Source organism: Bos mutus, chromosome 15 (genome assembly GCF_027580195.1).
Source record: "Bos mutus isolate GX-2022 chromosome 15, NWIPB_WYAK_1.1, whole genome shotgun sequence".
Lineage (NCBI taxonomy): Eukaryota > Metazoa > Chordata > Mammalia > Artiodactyla > Bovidae > Bos > Bos mutus.
Window position 1 is genome coordinate 45,716,580 of NC_091631.1, and position 15,492 is coordinate 45,732,071.

General features: G+C 50.3%; 1 protein-coding gene across 5 annotated transcripts in view; it reads right to left on the reverse strand.

The window, feature by feature from the left end:
* The window catches only part of GRAMD1B (GRAM domain containing 1B), a 188,308-nt gene that overhangs the window by 113,444 nt on the left and 59,372 nt on the right, over window positions 1-15,492 (reverse strand). Inside the window, exon 1 of one of the 5 annotated variants that reach the window (XM_070384059.1) lies at window positions 10,922-10,940. The exons of 3 other annotated variants lie outside the window; for them this stretch is intronic. The gene's annotated coding sequence lies outside the window, so the exon portion shown is untranslated. Of the gene's footprint in view, window positions 1-2,562; window positions 2,580-10,921; window positions 10,941-15,492 lie in introns of those variants that run through there. One more of the 5 variants, XM_070384057.1, reaches the window with a different exon arrangement.

Here is a 15,492-nt window from a genome sequence, read left to right on the forward strand (position 1 = left end):
CATTTACATGTATTTAGACATTTTAAGGTCTTCCCAGGTGGCTCAGAGGGTAAAGAACCTGCCTGCCAATCCAGGAGACGCAAGAAACTTGGGTGTGATCCCTAGGTAGGGAAGATCCCTGGAAAAGGAAATGGCTATGCACTCCAGTATTCTTGCCTGGGAAATCCATGGACAAAGGAGCCTGGTGGGCTACACTCCATGGGGTTGCAAAAGAATCGGAAACAACTTAGTGACTAAACAATAACAATATATTTAAAAATGACACCCACATCATATTAAACCAGTTACCAGTGAGTCACATTATGAAATTTTACTCCATGGTTCCTGCATGTGCACATCATCCTCCAATGTCAGTGTGCCAACCACAACGTACAGGTTTTCTTTGTAGCTGGGTTGTAAAATGCAAGCAGATTCTTTATGGGAGTTAAAAGAATTTTAAACTTTCCTGAGTTATGAGCCCTCTGAGATCTGATGAGAGCTGTGGATATTCTTTCCAGAAAAATACAGAGATAGGAATCTACAAATGATTGAAGCTCCTGGACCCTCTCCTAAAGTCCATCCAAGGACCTTAATGGTTCATGGACCCAGACTGAAAACACTTGAACTACACTCTCCCCAAAAGATTTGGGCTACAAAAGGTTAAAGAAAAAGAATTAACGCTAGGGTTAAATGTTGTCTGTTTCCTTGACCAATCAGATTCCCTCTTGTGGTCAAGGTCCTGAACACAAATGTTAGCCTCAGGAATGGTTCAGCTCCAAGGTCTGGTTTTTTTTTTTTTTTTTTTTGCCTGATTAGATAATCCACAATCTAGACAAAGGAAGGGCAAGAACCCAAGAAAAATGAAGCCCATTCCGTTTCTACCTCCATAGGCAAATGCAAGCACAAATCTCCAAACTAACTGTGTAATAACTCCCCCACCCCTGCAAACCACACCTTCCCCAGAGCACTCACCACCACAGCCCCTTGACAGCCGGCTGACTGATCCCAAACCACTTACAACTGTAAGAGCGAGTTGACTAGCAGGTTTGTAAGAGGTAAGCCTGGTGAGAAATGACACTTGACATCACAGAGAGCACCATTACAGCCAGAGAGCAAACTGCTTGGAGCACACTGTTTTGGATCCAAACACAGTTGCAGATGCCTGCTCCCACGGCTGCCACAGCACACAGCCAAGGGGATAGAGCACCTTGCACCATGCATGCTTGATATGGGTGCTCAAATGTTTGTGGAAGGAAGGAAAGAGACAGGAAGGATGGGGGGACTGAGGGGGGCAATGTGGTCCGAGAATCCAGGGATGCCTGTTCCCATTCAGTTTTGCTCTCCCTAGCTTCTGTCTGCAAGAAAAAGGAAGTATCTGACAGAATCTAAGCTCATTAAAACAACACACGCATGTCATTTGCACCATTATGCAGACGAGGAGATGAAAGCCCAGAGAGGTTAAGTAACTTGGATCAGAGCACAAAGCACGTGGAAATGGGAGGAAGGGGCTGAGAACTGAGCTCTGCGGGTCCCAGAGATGCATCCTAACTGCTTTAACACATTACTGCCCAGAGCACTGTTGCTGGCTGGAGCTCCTACCTCCCTCTCTCTGCCACACGCACATGGGGTACCCAACCTGCTCCAGAAGTCTGAACCTCGTCCAATCGTCCATCTCTGAGAGAAAGGAGACCCTGCCATCAGCCAAAGAGGAAGGCCCCCAAACCAAGCCCTGAGATGTTCTGGAAGGACCACAGAGGCTTACACACTCAGCCTCCTTAGTGCCCCATCCACGCTTAATGGCTCAAGCTGCTTGTTTGGGGAAAAAACACACAGAAAAACAAATTGCAAATTGCAAGCAGGAGTCAGGAGAGACTCCAATCTCAGGGACGCCCTCTAGCGTGCCTACAGGGTCCCCACGACACAGCACCGGGCACGATTTCCTAGATGCCCAGACCCACACTTCCATTGGGGCATCAGACGAATGGTGGGAGGGGCAGCCGCCACCTCCACCACTCAGAGCCAAACCCCTCGCCAATCCCAAGGCCAACATTTGCTGCAGGATGACAGGCAGTCTCTGCTCTCAAGACTGTCCAGCCCACGTCGACCCCACCCGGTCCTTATACAGCAGGCAGAGGGAAAAGAGGAGCAAAGGAAGGTGAAAAGAGAGTGTTGAGGTGGCACAGATGGGTTAAGACAGCACTGCAGTGCGGGGAGGAGGCAAGGAGAATAAGGGAGAAGGGTGAGAGAAAAGACACAGGATAAAGGTCAAGGAAAACCGAGGCAAAGCTAACAAGAAAGACATGCACACACACGGGTCAGCCCAATCACAGTCACAGGTCACCGCCCCCACCCGCCAGGCTTCCAGGCGCACAGAGGTGAGGCGAATGCACTGGAGGGCCCGGCCTTCCTCCCCTCCGCAGGTCCTCACTCTTGCACCATTTCCCTCCACTCTGACACGGTCCCTGGGTACTCTCCCGGAGGGAGGGGCTGAGGGACAGGAGGGGAGAGAGAAGTGAACCGAAGGTAGAACTCGCCAAGCGAAGCCACTTACGCACAGTGCGGCCGGCAGCATTTCCATCCTACCTTTGCTGTCGCCATATCAGCCGGCTCCATGATTGCGGCTTGGCCTAAGGGGCAGCGGCGCCGTCCAGAGAGAAAAGGCAGAGTCACAAAGGTCCACCCAGAAAGAACAGACAGCCCCTCTGAAGGTTGGGAAATGAGAGACCTGTTTCCAAGCTTTGGCCCCGGGACCTCCTCGGCTGGGGGTGGGGAGCAAAGAGCCTTGGGGTCCCCCCCGCATGTCGGGGGCCTGCCCGTGTTCCCACAGACGCCCACTTCAGGCTGAGTCAGGGGGCCCTTCTTCCCAGGAGTTAAGTGCAGGTCTCGCCAGGGCTCCCCCTGCTGGGGGAGAGCTCACAGAGATGAAGGCCCTGCCCTCCCATCACCGGGCCAATTGGTACCCACAGGTCAGGGCGAGGGGAGCTCGTGGGAAGAGGCCAGCTGGCGGGTGCTGAGCAAGTTCCGGGGGTAGCAGGAGGGGAGAAGGCTGGGGGGCGGTGGGGTGCGGGTGTGAGAACCTCAAGAAGAAGGGGCAGGCCCTCAGATGGAAGCAGAAGGTGCTGTGCAAGGAGGTGCCAGAGCCACAAAGCCAGAGCCCGGCAGGCAAGGCCGAGAATGCAGAGGGAGAGGAATACGCCCGGTGAAGCCACTCACCTTGCAATAACATTCAGACTGACTGAGGCCTACACAGGAGCCGGGGCGGGCGGCTCGCACCCCCCCACTCCACTCCCAGAGACTCACAGCCTGTCTAAAGGTACATGAGAGCAGCCGGCAGCCGGCTGGATCTGCAGAGGCCCCTGGATCTCTCTGGAGCAGCCTGATTGGAGGAGCAGGATGACTTCATCCGGCCCCATTCATCACTCTAGGTTTCCTGCCCAGCAGGGACAGGCCGCTCTGCTCGCAGTGACTACCGCTTCCTCTCTGGCCCATTTCACCCGGGCAACCGGGGATAGGCTGTGGCAGTCAGGGCAGCCGCGGGGAGAGGGATCAGAGCACCCGGGGCCTAGGCGGAAGGGGGCATGGGCTGCTCGCATTTGTGGGGAAATGCAGAGTCTCTACTTAAAAGCACAGCACACGTATCCATTCCTCCAAGTCTGCCAGGTGTCAGCAGCAGCAAGAATGCAAAAGAGCAGCTCAGCTCCTCGGAACCAGCAAGGAAACAAGTTTGTGTGCTCTGGTGAACCACCAGTCTTCCTGCTGGAGTTCAACCTAACACATTGGCATCTTTAGATCTTTCTCCCAATCAGAGAGAACCACCTATGGACGAGCAGGTCAATATCCCAGGGCATCCCTAAGTACCTCCTTCCATCATTCTACAGCAGCGCTTCTAATGTGCTAACCTGGGCTTGCTGTTAGGGACACAGATTCCTTAAAGTCTGTAATTTCAGACCCGCAAAAAGTTACAGGTAGATGAGACTTTAAAGTTTCAGCTCCTTCTAACAGAGAAGAAAACCAAGGCCCAGCAAAAAAGCAAAAGGATCCAAGAAAGGTCTCCCAGCACTTGTTCCCCAATTCCACACAGATTTTCCCTCAGGGGTGGTGAGATCCTGAGAGAATTGATGCCCTCGTTCCCCAACTTCTGCAATCCAGCCCCCAGAGCACAGAAAACCCAGCAAAGCAAGGGTTAAAGGGAGAGATTAAAACACAGCAAATAAAAGAAGAAGGCAGTGACCCAAGGTCTCAACCCTTACCACCTGCACCTGCCCTCATTCTTTCTAGTACCTGCTTCTGTTTGTTCAAGCCTGACTTCACAAGGAATCCAAGCAGTCAGGTAACCAGCACATCAAGGAAAGAGCTTTCCAAAAGAATGATTACATCAACAATTCCCCTAGTTTATTTTACCAGCATCTGTGGGTCTGGCAGGAATAATAACAGTAGCAATTCCCACTGGTACAGTGCTCCATAATTTACATGTTTGCCAATCCATTACCTCATCTGACACTTTCAGGCATCCAGTGAGACAATATTGTTTTCCCCGTTTCACAGATAATGAAACAGATTCAGAGACTTTAGGTGACTTGCCCAAGGTCACACAGACAGTACGGCAGAGACTCAAACCCATGTTCACTGACTCCAAATCCCCTTCCACTAAACGTTATTCTATCAAACTTCTCACCCCTCAGTCCCCAACTCCTGCTTCCCAGGACTACAGACTCACATAAAACCTCAGTTAATTTGCAACTTCCCTTTGAGACTCCACCTTTCTGTTGAAGATGGCAAATTAGAAAATACACTATCAAACGTTAGGAGAAAAAAAAAAATCCTGGATCCATCTAGAGGGTACTGTATAAATTTAGCAAATCTCCTGTGTCCGATGGAAACTGCTTTTAAAAAGAATCATCAATGGGCTTCCCTGGTGGTGCAGTGGATAAGAATCCACCTGCCAATACAGGGGACAAAGGTTCTATCCCTGGTCCGGGAAGATTCCACATGGCTCAGGCTACTAAGCCCGTGCTCCAGAGACCTCGAGCTGCAACTACTGAGCCCATGTCCTGTAACTACTGAAGCCTGCATGCTCTAAGGCCCTCGACCCACAACGAACGAGCCCCTGTGCTGCAGCTACTGAAGCCCAACCACCACAGGGCCAGCAAGTTGCAACTACCGAGCCCAAGTGCTACAACTACTGAAGCCCGTTCGCCTCGCACCTATGCTCTGCAACAAGAGGAGCCACTGCGATGAGAAGATCGTGCACCACAGCGAGAGAGTAGCCCCTGCTCTCCGGAACCAAAAAATAAAAGAATCATCAAAAGATTCATTCATGATCACTTTCTATAAGCAAAAACATAGACCAAGACACCTGACCAAATTGGTCTACCATCAAGATTAAAATTAAGGAGGGAAAAAAGATGCATATCCTGGTTCCTGGAGGTACATTCTTTTCCAACCATCATCAACACCAGACAGATCACTGCTCCCTTCCCTTTCCCACCTTAACGCTATTAGCCAAGGGCCGCCAAGTTCTATAAACCTAAATGAAAAAGGACAAGGATGAGAGTAAGAGAAAATCATGCAGGTCAATGAATTGTTTTTCATTAACTCATTGCCTGGTTTCCATAAGTCCTAGACTATTGTCACAGATACCTATTCAACCTGAGGTGAGTAAGAGACTTGGTCAGTATCACAGTGGTGAGATTCCATCATATTTCCACACCTTTGTGTGGGGCGTGCCAGACCCACATCTGTCAGCTCTGCTCAGAGGCCTGGAATGTGCCTTCTGGCCATCGCTGTGGCCTACAGGCCTCTCTGTTCCTGGACTGACAGTCAGATGTACAAACAGATGGAGAGCAGAAGGTTGGTACCCACGAATGAGGATGTTCTGTTTCATAAGAATCACACAAAAACCGGACCATGTTAATGGGACGTCACCCAGTCTCCCCAGAGACCAAACACATTCACCTACTCAGTTCTTAAAAGCATCCACCTCACACAGCCCTGGATGGTGAGCTTGGAGACAGCATGTAGAAGGGGTGCTTCACCAGAAGCATTCATGTGTGTTTTACAAAACAATTCATCTGCCCTGAACTTAGAGCAGGGCAGAGGGGAGTGCTACTAGCTACAGAACAGACAACCTGGAAGCTGGGACAGTGAGGGGAGGTAGGGGATAGTGCTAAGCTTTGATGAGAGAGAAGAGGACTGTGTCCCTGAGTCCAAAGACACCTCCAAAGAAAAAGACAGAAAAGAGAATGACATTGAAGGAAAAAAAGCAGAGTATCTAATTAAGAAGCCACTGAGTCTGCATCTCTGCTACTTACCAGCAAGAAATTGATCTGGATGATTCCTTATAGGATAAATAACTCCTCTATTCCATGCACTTGCTTTCTGAACTAGGGCCCAGAAGTTCTCCAACAGCTTCATCTCCTTACATTTTGCCTAACGTTTACTGAAAAGATAGATAGACCAACAGATAGATATATAGACAGACCAGACCGATAGGTAGACAGACAGATAGATAGGCAGAGAAAGGCTAGGAGGGCCTCTTTATAACATCACTACAACATTTTCTCTCCAGGGCAATTACTCATACTAATTACGCGCATGCTGCATGCTCAGTCACTCAGTCATGTCCGACTCTTTGCGACTCTATGGACTGTGGCCCACCAGGCTTCTCTGTCCATGGGAGTCTCCAGGGAAGAATACTGGAGTGGGTTGCCATGCCCTCTTCCAGGGGATCTTCTCAACCCAGGGATCGAACTTGCATCTCCTTTATCTCCTGCACTGGCAAGAAGGTTCTTTACCACCAGAGCCACCTGGGAGGCCCAATTACTTTACCCTAGATACTATATTCTAACTTCTTAATCACCATACTTATGTACAAAGTTAAGGAGGGGGAAAAAAAAAAAAAAAACCAGATGCTTGAAAAGAGGCAACAGTGACTCTGGGCAGGGGCCGGTTAGGGCGTGGGGTGGGGAGTCCAGGCACCCAGTCCTAGAGGACAGCTCAGAGGCAGGTACTGCAGCTGCTTTTTAGGAAGCGCCTCCTTGGGCACCTGCCTTTGGGAGGAGGCACTGCCAGGAAGAAGCAGGACTGGCTGTTTCAGACCCTGGTCAGATGAGTGAGCCTGCTGCACCATGCGGCTGTGAGGTGCCCTGAGTGAAGGGCGGTGGGGCAGCCTTGTCTGCATTGCTTATAAAATCTGCAGCCGGATCACTGTGCCTGTCCTAAGACCACAAATACGGATCAGGTGCCTGAGCCAAAGAGGTGAAATCCCTTCTCTCTAGACTGCCGACACTTCCTGTGAACCGAAGACGGCGATGAAACAGGGAGTCTCCCAGCACGACAGACCTTGAGAGGTCACTTGATGTGTGCTCTCCTCGTACACAGAAAACGGCAGCTTCTCTTGAGAGACGAAGAGACAGAACAGGAAAGAAGGAGACAGCGCAAGTGAAAGGGGGCAGAGTGTGTGAGCTCCCACGACGGCGACTGTGTGTCTGACGGTTTGGAAGGTGCCAGCCTCTTCTTTGCTCGTTAGCCATCAGCTCTTCAGAGGCAGCTGAGCCTCACGGCAAGCCTGCCTCTCAAATCCTCCTCCTTAGGTCTGAATTCTGACTCAACCACCCACCCCGCTGTGTCACCCTGGGGAAGTTACTGCCCCTCTGTGCCCCATTTCCTCATCTGTGAGACAGGGGTAACACTATCCCTCAACTCACTGGCTACTATGAGGATTAAATGAGATAACATAGGGAAGGGGTTGAGAAATGCGGGAGACCTGGGTTCAATCCCTGGGTTGGGAAGACCCCCTGGAGAAGGGAATAGGCTACCCACTCCAGTGTTCTTGGGCTTCCCCGGTGGCTCAGCTGGTAAAGAATCTGCCTGCAATGTGGGAGACCTGGATTCGATCCCTGGGTTGGGAAGACCCCCTGGAGAAGGGAAAGGCTACCCACTCCAGTATTCTGGCCTGGAGAACTCCATGGACTGTATAGTACATGGGGTTGCAAAGAGTCGGACACAACTGAGCGACTTTCACTTCACTTCACAGGAAATACTACTTAAACGTTAAGAGCTTTAAAAAAAAAAAATTTCAATGGTTCATTTCCTGTCTTCCTCCATCCAAACAACCTCTCCTCACCAGAGCAAAACCTTTTAAGACCCCTGCAGGGGTGACAATGGTGGAAGTAGGTTGGACAGAAAACAAGCCCCGCCCCCACTGCTTTTTCAGTGGAATGAAAGCACTCGAGCAGTGGGGTGAGGCAGTCACCAGAACAAGGAAAAGGCAGGAACGCAACAGGAAGAGACCACCAGGAGCCACTTGCAGGGAACGCTGAAGGCTCATGGACTCTGTGGGGCCACAGAGGGGAGTTTAGCAGAGAAAGCCATCAAAGAACAAGGGAAGACTCCACATGAAAATAAGAAGGGAAAGAAAGATTCACAAAGAAAATCCAGGGCTTCCCCGGTGGCTCACTGGTCACCTGTTAATGCAGGAGACACGGATTTGATCCCTAGTCCAGGTGGATCCCACATGCCACAGAGCAACTAAGCCCATGTAGCACAACTATTGAGCCTTTGATTTAGAAGCTGGGAGCCGAACTACTGAGCCCACACACCCCAACTACTGAAGCCCATGAGCCCTAGTGCCCGTGCTCTGCAACAAGAGAAGCCACCACAATGAGAAGCTGGCGCACGGCAATTAGAGAAAAGCCTGTACAGCAATGAAGACTCAGGACAGCGAAAAAATAAATAAATAAAATTAGAAAAAAAGAAATAAGAAAATCAGGAAACCAATCTGACTGGAAGTGGGAGAAGAAAGGAGACTAAGCAATTCCAAACTCAAAGTGGAAATTTCCACTAGAGGGCTTAACCGAAGTGTCCGAGAGGAGCCGTGGCTGGAGAGTAACTGCCCAGCATGAGGGAAACTCGGGAGCTGGCAGCTAATCCTGCCAAGTGCAAGTCTGACTTGGTCTCACGAAGCTGAACTGCTCCCTGGACGGCACCCTCCACTGGCTGGATAAGGGACCATGCCAGGCCGCCCACCTCCCACGGGGGCTCACTTGGGGAAACCCACAGCTCAGGCCAGACTCCGAGGTCTTTGCCAGGATCACTGCGGCTTCACATCAAAGCTCCTCAAGGTACAAGACATCCAAAGACTCATCTGCCTCAGCCAGCAGCACTTCCCGGGACCTCACAAGCAACAGGAGTATCAACAATACTGCCTGGACATCAGCCTCTAGAACTGGACAGGGCAGTGTCACATAGTGGTTAAAAACTAGAGTCAACTTACCTGGATTTCAGCCTACCACTTAGCAGTGGTGTGTTCCTATGCAAATTCTGATACCTCCCTAAGCCTCAGTTTTCCCATCTATATAATGGAGGCAATAGTTTTACATTTCATAGAGAAGTGGGGAACCTGAAACAAGAGCACAGTGACTGACACCAACGGGCACTTTCCACAAACGTCAACTAAAATAATGTCGCCTGTGTGATGACTATTTTAAGGACGCTCGGGAGTTGGGAACAATGGGAACTCCCTGAGTTCCCTCAAATCCTAGGCCATCTGCACTTGGTGCCAAGGCAAAGCTGGCACTGGTCTGGTTACACCAGTCCTGCCCTGACTCACCATCTCCAGTGGAGTCACACTACTTCCAGCCAGCAGCTGGTCCCTGAGCGAGGAGACCACTTGACAGATTTGTGCGAGTGCTTCAAAAATAGGAAGGGCCATAAATGCCTAAGGTGGGAAATCCTCCCACTCCTCTCGCTGGAGGTTGACGCCTATGCCTGTATCAATTTTCACACAAGACTTCGAGCCAGCCAGGTAGCAGAGGACCCCAGAGCCCTTCCCATCAGGGTTCAGGGTGAGAGATGAGAAGCCACGGGATTATCTGAGCAGGGGGGTTAGCAGCCAGGGGAGAGGGGAGAAGGCCAATCACACTACCTGACCTTTTTACGGTACATGTTAATAGGAGCTGCACACGTTGCCACTGTACAACCACACACTCTACTGAGGACGGAGGCAGTGCTGGTGGAGGTCAGGGTGGGAGAGCCGGGGGCCCTCCAAAGGTCACTAGGACATCCACTGGACACGGGATGCGGTACCTTCTAACAACTACTGCTGAAACCGAGAGGAAAACAAGATGAGGAGACAGACGGAGGTCACAGATCCCTGGGAAGGCCTACTGAACAAGAGTGTTTCACTCCCTCATTGTCGTTCTCTGCAACTGCCAGACCAGGCCAGTGGGAGAGGTAAGGGAGAAACTGAGGGCAAGTTCCCGAGGCTGGGTATCCTCCTCTGGGTCCCAAGTTTCTCCTAAGGGACCAGGGTGGGGTGTGGGGGCGGACAGAGGGAGGGCTTCAAGATAGTGGAGGGGTGGGAGGCGGGGATCACCTTCCTCCCGGCAAATACATCTCCTAAGAGACTGCAAACGCAACTGAAAGATGCATATACAGAACCGCGTCAGTTCTTGGACCAGGGGCTGGGGAAGAGATGCAAGCCAGCAGCACACAAGGGAAAACGTGGAGAGCATGCCTCCGGAGCCGACCACCCGCTCCAGACTGTCCTTGGGTTTTCTTCTGAAGGTGACTGGCTCCGCTGCATCCTTGGAGCTGCCGCTGCAGCGCTTACATCCAGAAAACAAACAGACCATTAAGCTATGGAAGCTGGGTGGGGTGGGAAAAGAACAACCACGGAACCATGCTATTTAAATGTCGAAGGAAGAACTCATGGGCCCCAGAGGGATCTGAGCCGAGGGTCTAAGAAGAACATACAAACCCATTTGCACAGCAACACCAACCAGCGGTTCTTCCTTGGCATTGGCCGTTCCCTCCCCCCAGCGTCCTCTCTCACAGCTACGAGGTGGAAGGCGTCCTGCCAGGCAGACACCCCAGCCCTCCAGGCAAACTGAAGGAGTGGAGTCCAGGCCACTCCCTTTGCCGTCTCTGCCTGCTGACTCACCACGGGGCTCAGCTACCATCGAGGGATCAGATGGCCACTCCCTCCTCTCCCGGGAAGGCACCACCAGCAGAGGGTGCTGGCGAACCCACAGGGAAGTGAGCTTCTGCCGGTCCTGCAGTTGACCACAGGGGCTTCACCTGGTACCTGCTGGGAGGTAAGAGTAACAACAGTTCTGTTCTGCAGTTGAGGCATAATGGTGAAATGGAAAGAAAGCTGTATAAAGAGATACTGTCAAACAGAGATGTACAGAAACTTTTGTGCATATAACTTGTTAGTTAAAATCCTAAGGCACTATTCAAAATCAGCATGGTATAAGAAGCATAGGATTCCCAGATGGCTCAGTGGTGAAAAATCTGCCTGCCAACGCAAGAGATGCAGGAGATGTACGGTTTGATCCTGGGTTGGGAAGATCTCCTGGAGGAGGAAATGGCAACCCACTCAGGGAAGATCCTCTGGAGGAGGAAATAGAAACCCACTCCAGTATTCTTACCTGGAGAATACCATGGACAGAGGAGCCTGGTGGGCTACAGTCCATGTCGTCACAGACATGACTGTGTTGGACATGACTGAGCATGCTCTCGCATGCATGCACAGGAAGTATACTGAAAAAAAGATTAAAAACAAAAAAATCTATTTGGCCTCTGGGCATATTTAACTGTATCATTCAGAATCACTGTGGTCTCTTCTCTCCCTGTTTGTTTCTTCTTCTGTCTGATTTTGAAGCTTTCTGAGATGAACTTCATTAAAAGACTACTAGCTCATACACTTCCACGTCTGACGCTTCAATTCTAGGAAGTTGATAACGAAAGGCCCACTAGATATAAAGAAAAGCAGAGGGTCCTGCACCGGGCCCCCATGTGTATCCTCTTTTAAGGGGAAGTCATAAAGCGATGCAAATAAAACTTGAGCTTTGAAGTAAAGTGGTCAGCTCTGCCACTGACAAGGAAACACAATGGACTTTGTCTTATCTAGAAAATGGGTAGAACAGTAACTTCCCTTCCTGGGTCACTATTATGATTAAATAAGAACAGCACATGAAAAGCACAGCATTGAGCACATAATAAGCTCTCACAATAGGAGCTATTATTAGTAATAACAAATAATACCTCAGATATTGTGCCTACAAACTAAGCACACAGACACTCCGTGTTGTCTTGCACTTGCTCTTCTCATTTGTAGATTTGCAGTAATTTCTTATTAATTATATATTTCGTTACTGAAAAAGACCCCAATGAATGTACTTAGCCTATTTCCCATTATGGAAGTGATTCATAGAGAGGCAGATAACCACTTGACATAGATAATGAAGAAGAAATTCATGAATTAGTAAAGAATAGAGTGTCTGGCGGAGAAGGCAATGGCACCCCACTCCAGTACTCTTGCCTGGAATATCCCATGGACGGAGGAGCCTGGTAGGCTGCAGTCCATGGGGTCGCTAAGAGTCGGATTCCACTGAGTGACTTCACTTTCACTTTTCACTTTCACGCATTGGAGAAGGAAATGGCAACCCACTCCAGTATTCTTGCCTGGAGAATCCCAGGGACGGGGGAGCCTGGTGGGCTGCCGTCTCTGGGGTCGCAGAGTCGGACACGACTGAAGTGACTTAGCAGCAGCAGCAGCAGCAGAGTGTCTGGCCCCTCAAATTCTTTGTTAAGGGCTCCTTCAGTAGGTCTCTACCCTTATTTACAGGGACAACTGATGTCAACTCTCAGCCAGAAGGGAATCCACGCCAGGAAAAGGAAATGTGGGTAATAGCTGCTGCATTTCCAGAGGGAAAGGAGTTGAGCAGGTCAAGTGTTCACTTTGTGGATCCCAAAGCAAGTCTGGCATGGAGCCAAACTAATAAACTAGAGAGTTTCAAAAGTCAACCCAGAATTCTACTTACTAACTCACCCATCAGGCTCACACAAAGAATGACAAAGGGAGCTTTTGTGTTTGTGTGTGTGTATGTGTGGGGGATGGGGGGTGGGAGTGAAATACTCAGACTTCCTCCACTCCCTCCAGCTCCCCCAACCCCCAGGACCAGTTCCAACCAGGGCAGCAATGGGATTCTCTGCATCTCAGTGGATGAGCTGCCTCTTTTGGATTAAAGAGTACTGGCAAAGAGAGGGAGAGAGCTCAGCACTTAACTGCTTGTGGCTCCTGGGTCTGAGGATCAGAAGAGGCAGGCACTGAGCAGCCCAAAAAGTGATGACAGATAAGATGAAAATGATTAATTACACATCCCAACCCACCCACCTTTCTCCTTGCTGCACAGTGGTGATTCTTGGGCTATGCAGAAGGTAAGGGAAAAACACAAGCCAGACACTGACCCAGCATCCCAGGTAAAAAGGGACCAAGGGTCTGCCAGAGATTCCCTAAAACTGATGTCACCAGTCAGGACACCTAGGTCCTCCCTGGTCCGGCCATATTAAATTGGGTTTTTGTTTGTTTTGGCTCCTCTGGGTCTTCCTTGCAGCGCATGGGCTTTCTCTGCTTTCGGCAAGCGTGGGCTCTAGAGTGTTCTAGCTTCAGTAGTTGCAGCCCACGGGCTCCACAGCCCAGCCCACAGGCTTAGTTGCCCTGCAGCGTGTGAGATCTTAGTTCCCAGACAGGGGATTGAACCCATGTTCCCTGCATTGGCAGGTGTATCCTTAACCTCTGGACCACCAGGGAGGTCCCTTAAATTGGATTCTTGATACAGCTAGAAGGTTGCAAGCTACAGAGTGTGTTCTCAAAGACCACTGGCATGGAAACCACTTGGGAAATGTGTTACCTGTGCAAATTCAGAATTGGGGCTCAGAATTGGAGAGGAGGACCCAGGAATGTGAATACTGAATTAGCTCTGCAAGTGATTCTGCTGCTGCTAAGTCGCTTCAGTTGTGTCCGACTCTGTGCGACCCCACAGACAGCAGCCCACCAGGCTCCTCTGTCCCTGGGATTCTCCAGGCAATACTGGAGTGGGTTGCCATTTCCTGCTCCAATGTATGCATGCATGCTAAGGCGCTTTAGTTGTGTCCAACTCTGTGCGACTCTATGGACAGCAGCCCACCAGGCTCCTCTGTCCCTGGGATTCTCCAGGCAAGAAAACTGGAGTGGGTTGCCATTTCCTTCTCCAGCAAGTGATTCTGAAACCTGTTAAAAGGATGAGGACCACTGCACCCTGGGCTCCCAAGCTGGCTGCTCTTTATCAAGCAGATATAAACACTTCCCATGCAGTGAAGGAAGGAGCTATTAGAACTTATATTTATACTTTTTAGCTCATCCTTTTAAAATGTCCACTTGTTTATATAATATACAGAATACTTCATACAGTAGTGCAAGCACACAACTTCTGTACATACATACATTCACACATGACATTAGTGATACCACTCAAAAATTTTTTTACTGATGGGGTTTGCCACCAAGCTGGAGTATCAAATAATTCTGGAAAAGTATTGCTTCAAAACAAGGAGTGGCCTCTGCAAATAGCTGCTCTGAGCTTACAGTATTCATCAGTGTCATGTTGAGAAGAGAATCCAGGAGTTTGAGCCTCCAACTGCATTTTAGCTCTAGAGTAGAGAGGAAGACAAAGAATGCAGCTCAGAGCGGGACAAGCCTGAAGGTGGGGTTCCGACTTGAGCCCCAAGCTTCACCCACTCACATTCCTTCCTCACCCCCACCGAGAGGATACCGTTTCTCCCAGCAGGAGGTGGAGATGCTGGGGAACGAAATTTACTAGCCAACCTGCCAGTGATCCAAATCTAAACCCCAGCGATGGTATCCACAGAGAGAGAGAGAGTGGTATGCTGAGCTATAATTAATAACCCCTCTTTCTCAGGCAGAAAAGGAGAAATGCTGGAGTAGGAGAAACACGGAGCAGGTGACGGCTACACCTGCAGACAGTTCTGCTGACAGCAACAGAAGCGGCTGGAGCAGAGCTACAAACTGGGAACTCGGGCGGGGATGGGCGGTGCAGGCAAGCTGGAGAGCCCTGCCCCCAAAGTCAAGGCTGAGCCCAAGCGCCTCTGTGCTGTCTGCCCCAGACCGCACATCCTCTGAGCATACATGTCTGTGGATCAGAGAAAGGGGCATGTGTGAGAGGCAGTCACAGATCAAAGACCATGAAACTGTCACAAAGGTTAACACATGTTAAGGGCTACAGCGGCCCTCTGTCTGGGCCACAGTCACAGAATCCCATGATCACAGAACGTTAGAGCTCGCAAAAAGCTTCAGACAGGTATTCAAGTTCCAGGTAGTCACGTCACAAATATTTATTGGGCACCTACCATGTGTCAGGGCTTCCCGGGCGGCGCTAGTGGTAAAGAATCTGCCTGCCAATGCAGGAGATGTAAGAGATGCGGGTTCAATCCCTGGGTCAGGAAGAGCCCCTGAAGGAGGGCATGGCAACGCACTCCAGTGTTCTTGCCTGGAGAATCCCATGGACAGAGGAGCCTGGTGGGCTACAGTCCATGGGGCTGCACAAAAGTCGGACACAACTGAAGTGACTTGGCGCACACGCACACACCATGTTTCAGTCACAACTCCAAGAGTTGGGTACAACTAGCAAATGAAACAAACACAGTCCCTGCTCTCACGAAGGTTAGGAC